Below are 6,000 nucleotides of genomic sequence, written 5' to 3'. Positions count from 1 at the left end.
TTTTCGGGTTACCAAACTGACTTGGCCAAAGCGTTCCTCCCCTAAAACCACGTACTCCTTTTGATAAAGAGAACGAAATATTCCTGAAAAACACACAGACACAGCGAATGTAGTATAACTGTATATGATGTGGCCAATTCATGTGATTGTCCAGTCATGTTTGTGGTTAGTTTCATCGGGATGAAATTTCAAATTTAACCGCAGGCGATTGAGTAACTGGAGGACTCACCATCAGACGGCTTAAACATCGGGGGAACAGACAGCGGTGTTCTTTGGCGCATCTCTTCTGCACGTTTTTCTAAAACACAAAGTAACAGAACAGTGATTATAACAGTCACAACAATCGACGTGAAAAGGCAAATTGTGAGTATAAATGTCCAGGTTATTTCATCTCACTGTGTTGTTTGTTCTTGTCATTGTTCTGGAGGTTGACACTCTCTGTGCCAGTGGAAACACGGACAGAAGAACACTCAGAACGGATCTGTTTGCTGTCAGCCGTTTGCTGGAGGCCGGAAGCACACGGGACGGGATCGTCCTCCACAAAAGCCTCCACTCTGGTCTCGCGATCACAAAAGCGACGCTTTACAGCCTTCCACCTTCTCTTGAAGAACCCACGGATTCCTTTCTTCTTCTTCTCTTTGCTACATTGTTCTAAAACACAGAACAAATAACTATAATTACAAGTGTGTGATTATCACGTATTCGCCTATTTCAATGAACTATTTCAACGAAAAGAACATCAACAGAAATGTCCAGGTTTACACAATTACTGTTTGTCATCTCACCTTCTAGCGTGGGCACCACCCTGGTTTTGGAGCGGAAGCGCATGACGGGATGCCTCCTCTCTTTCCTGCGGTTTTCAACTCGATCTGCATTGATTGAAATTATAAGCCAGAGACCAAACACACACCCAAAAATAACATTTAAAGTCATGATGAGCATAAATGATGACATGCACATTTGTTTCGTCTTACATTGTTCTGGGAAGTTCAGAAAGGGGCGAGTGACTGAAGGCACCGTCGACAAGATCTGCTCTCGGACACCTAAATAAATCTGCTCTTCTGTCAAACAGCAGCTGTGATGGTGTTCGCAGCAGTGGTGGTGGTGGCAGCGGAAGTAGTCCATGTGGTCATCCAAGGAGTTGGGACAACTTTGGAGGAAATAATCTATTAACTGCACCTTTCTTATTGATGCCAACTTGAGACGGCTACAAGCACTCCGTGTTCTCTTTAAGCAGCCACACTTTCCTTTCTTCCTCCCTATTTTAAAACACAGAAGTGTGTGTTACTGTATTACATCATGTATTTGGCCCTTCAGACTCAGGCGGACAGAAAACGTGTCATTCATTCAGCTGTTATCTGCATACATGTCTAGGTTTGCCCTGTTTTGTCACCTCACCTTGTTGTTTATTGTTCTCTCTGTCCTTGCAGCGGTGGCGACGGAAGGGACGCTTTAAAGCCTTCCATGCTCTCTTGAAGCAGCAACCCTTTCCTTTCTTGCTCTCTATTTTAAAACACAGAAGTGTGTGTTACTGTATATCATCATGTATTTGGCCCTTCAGACTCAGGCGGACAGAAAACGTGTCATTCATTCAGCTGTTATCTGCATACATGTCTAGGTTTGCCCGGTTTTATCACCTCACCTTGTTGTTTATTGTTCTCTCTGTCCTTGCAGCGGTGGCGACGGAAGGGACGCTTTAAAGCCTTCCATGCTCTCTTGAAGCAGCAACCCTTTCCTTTCCTCTTCTCTTCTTTGGTATGTTGTTCTAAAGCACCGAACAACAACAGTGATAATCAAAAACAAAGAGAACGTTGATCATGTGTTTGGCTTTTCCGACTGAGGCACACAGAAGTATGATATATCTGTTATCATCATAAATGTCCAGGTTTGTCATCTCACCTTGGTCCTCATTGTCCTGTGGGCTGACACTATCTATGTCTTCTGCTGAAGCATCAACTGGCAGCGCAGAGTCCTGCTGGATGATTCTGACTACTTCCAGATCATCGGCTCGGGCCTCTTTGGGTGGAGAAGCTGTAGTCGGTGGCTGGCAGGGACCGGTCTGTTCTCTGTCAGATTTTCGCTGGAGGCCTGAAGTGCTCGGGACGGGCTCGTCCTGTACAATAGTCTCCACTTGGGTCTCGTGGCAGCTGCGACTGAAGGGACGCTTCATAGCCTTCCAAGTTTTCTTAAAGAAGCCACGGATTCCTTTCCTCTTTTTATCTTTGGCATGTTGTTCTACAACACAGAAAAACACACTGTAAAAATGACCAAACAAAAGCCACAACTGACACATAACATTTACATTTACATTTATTCATTTGGCAGACGCTTTTATCCAAAGCGACTTTCAAGTAGTTTTTTTTTTACAGTGTCACATTACTGCAGAGCGATCAGGGGTAAGGTGTCTTGCTCAAGGGCACTTCAGTCATGACCTGCTGACACTGAGATTAGAACCTTCTGATCACAAACCCAACACACTAACCATTAGGCCACAACTGACCCCTGACTTAAGGAAATGATTGTGAAGACAGAGACCTGATATGCTAGAAGTCCATCTGACCATAAAGTGATTTGTTAGAGATTTAACATCATGGATGTTTGTCATAAATAAAAGTTCTCATCAGATTGACTTCCAGAAATGTGCAATAATCGCTGTATTGGATGAATCGTTAAACGCATATGAAGAACTATAATCGTGAAGGTACCGGCTGCAGTGACCTCAGCACATAAGATTAGATTCAACTTTATTGTCATTACACACATATACAAGTACAGTGTAACGAAATGTAGTTTAGGTTTAACCAGAAGTGCAGAATATACAGTGAATAAATACAGAATACAACACGAGAGAATATAATACAGTGGGCATATGGACTATGAAAATATGACAGTAGGTATATACTATGAACAATATATACAGATAACCACACACAGTCACACAAACACTGTTTAGACATGTCGCGACATGCAAATAAAAACATGTCAAACGCTTTCTGGTGTTATTGAGACGATTCGCACCCAGAAATCATCGTTAAAGATGTTTGCTCACTGTGTTTACAAAACAAACACATACCGTGTGTAGTGCCATCGGACAGCGCCGTGACAGGACCAGGTTCTGGTCTCCTATCCTCGGTGAAAGCTGTACCTGGGACACTCATGGAAGATGATCCGCTCAAACACTTGATATCCGACATGAACTGAAGCGATGATCGCAGACTTGAGCAGAAATTCACTCTTGTGAGTCGCTGAGGGACGGAGCTCTTCTAGCGTTACAAACAAACTGACGTCACCGGGAGCGGGGGCGGGGCGGGAGGGGGAGAGAGAGACAGAGAGACAGAGAGAGAGAGAGAGAGACACAGAGAGAGAGACAGAGAGAGAGAGAGAGAGAGAGAGAGAGAGAGAGACACAGAGAGAGAGAGAGAGAGACACAGAGAGAGAGAGAGAGACGGTTCATGTACGGTTTCTCTTCATTTGTCAAGTATTTGCAGAAGAGGTGTGTTTTAAGTAGTTTACTTAAACTTGTAATGGTAACTGTTGAGTTATATGTTGTCATTAATCATATTATTTATGTAAGTTACTTTTGTTTTTTGATGTATGCTATTGTGCCCATGTGTGAACAAACGGGCCTTTTATTTTGACTTGAGCTCTACAAGTGTGTTTTCTGCTGCTCGTGTGCTGATGTTATACCAGTGTGTTGAGATGTAAGTTAACAAATAAATAACACAAAGAAGTTATACCTGAACGAGTCTTTAATGAATAGATGACGGCAACATATTGCACATTAACATGACGGATGGAAATGAAAACTTTTAGTCATTTGGCAGACTCTTATGATCCGAAGAGACTTATCCTTTACATTTATACATAGGTGTGTGCCCACATACATCAATGCTCTTACCGCTGAGCTACAGTAAGAGTATAATGAATCCAGGATGAAGACCTCAATAATAACTGAACTATATGAAGCCTGAACTAAACACACAAACCACAAGAGTCATATTCAATATGACATGTGTTAGTCTTACAGATGTCTCGGTGGGTTTGCTGTTTGTTTGTTGTCGAACTGCTTTACTGCGGGATGTCACCAGTGTTCTCCAAACACAATATAAGATAAAATGACATTATGTAATGTAACATGCACAGTAAATGTATAATACACATATGGAAGCTTAAACAAAAAGTGCTTCTTCCGTCTCCTAACTGCTATTCATAACTACTATAGTGTAATTTCTGAGTTGTTTTCTAGATGTCTGGGGCATCTTGCTTGCATCTTGCAAGGGGGTATAGGCATACTTGTAGTGGGTGGGCTTGCAGGCTCACAGGGCACCATAGTTTTCATCTAAGGGGCATCTGGAATAAACATCTTGCAGATATGGAGTATGGAGCATCATGAACAGGGGCCCATGAGATATATGGGCTCCTATGGGCTCCCAAGGGAGCAGCTCTCAGGGAGCATCTTGCAGGGTGTTAAGGGGCACAGGACATTATATATTTGTTTTTACCAGGACATGAAAAAGGTATAGGATTTTTGCATCTGAACATTGGGAATTGGTCAAGAAGGGAGGAAAGGTGTCCAGAGTCGTGGTACATGATTAAGAGGCGCCTGCTACTGTTGAGAGTTAAAGAGAAGCTGGCTACGGTCAAAAGGGCACACGTTGTTATTTGACCACATACTTATTTGTCTTCAACATATATACTTGTTGTGAATATGTGTAGATGTTGTGAAGATATCACATATTCACATACTTGCCTTTAATGATTTTACAAAACCACATGTGTGTATGTGTGTGTATGTGTATATATATATATATATATTAAGAAGTATTCATAGAGAAACTGGAATAATTAGGTATTAGTGTTATGATCGGATTGAGCTGAAACGTCTCGGTTACGTATGTAACCTCTGTTCCCTGATGGAGGGAACAAGACGTTGTGTCGAAGCCGACAGATGGGGTTCGCCCTTGAGAACCAATCATCTCTGACTATTTTGAAAAGGCCAATGAAATTGGCGAATGAAATTTGCATGCCGGGCTCCGCCCCCGGATATCCGGGTATAAAAGGGGAGCCGGCGTGCTCATTCATTCACCTTTTGTGCTGAGGAGCCTGAGAGCATCTCGTGACTGCTGCAGCGGACGGCTATTGTCGTGGCAAGAAGGACACAACGTCTTGTTCCCTCCATCAGGGAACAGAGGTTACATACGTAACCGAGACGTTCCCTTTCTGTCGGTCTCTCGACGTTGTGTCGAAGCCGACAGATGGGGTTCCTATGGAAAACGCCACGGCACTAGCCGCGTCACAATCTCTAGCGAAGCGACGTTGACCGGCCTGGGCGAGCCACACGTGAGCGCTATCGCGAAATTTGTAACCTTCCAGTGGGCAGGCAGGGGCTCCCAGAGCTTTTGGCAAAGATGAGTAGCCCCTGCCCTCTGCCAACTCAGACGGCCCCATTGGCGAGGGCCATCCAGTCGTAGGGCTACTGGGTAAGCGCTGTTCCTTCAATGAGGACGTGCGCTACGGAGACCACTTCCCACCCTAGGTGGGAATACAGTGGAGACACCAACATGGTCTCACCAAATAGGGGAGAACTCATGGGAGGTATGTGCGGAATGCCGCAAGGTGGATGTCCACCTGGGGAGGTCATGGGTTGCCACGCGGGGAACCATCTCATGACGACATCTCAGACGGAACCACCCTAGTGGGGGGTTACTACGTGTGGGGCACTAGGTCCGGTTAGAGCTATATGTAATAACTCAGCTTGATACCCGGCCATAGGCGGCAGGGCTGCTCCGCCGAGCCCGCCGCCCTGAGTGCTATTGATGGATGGACGGACTGCCTATTCTTCACCCTTGGGGAAAGAAGGGAGGCAGCCCATAGCGCACTGGTCCACCTCAGAAGGGGAATGGCGCTATGCGCAGGCGTACGCCCCACGACCGCTGGTCTCACCTGCTGGCAAGACTCGAGCTGCCGACTCCCCACGGAGGTTGCAAGCCTCTGCGAGGT

The sequence above is a fragment of the Barbatula barbatula genome (assembly GCF_947034865.1).
Source record: "Barbatula barbatula genome assembly, chromosome: 9".
Taxonomy (NCBI): Eukaryota; Metazoa; Chordata; class Actinopteri; order Cypriniformes; family Nemacheilidae; genus Barbatula; species Barbatula barbatula.
This window is presented reverse-complemented; position numbering follows the sequence as displayed.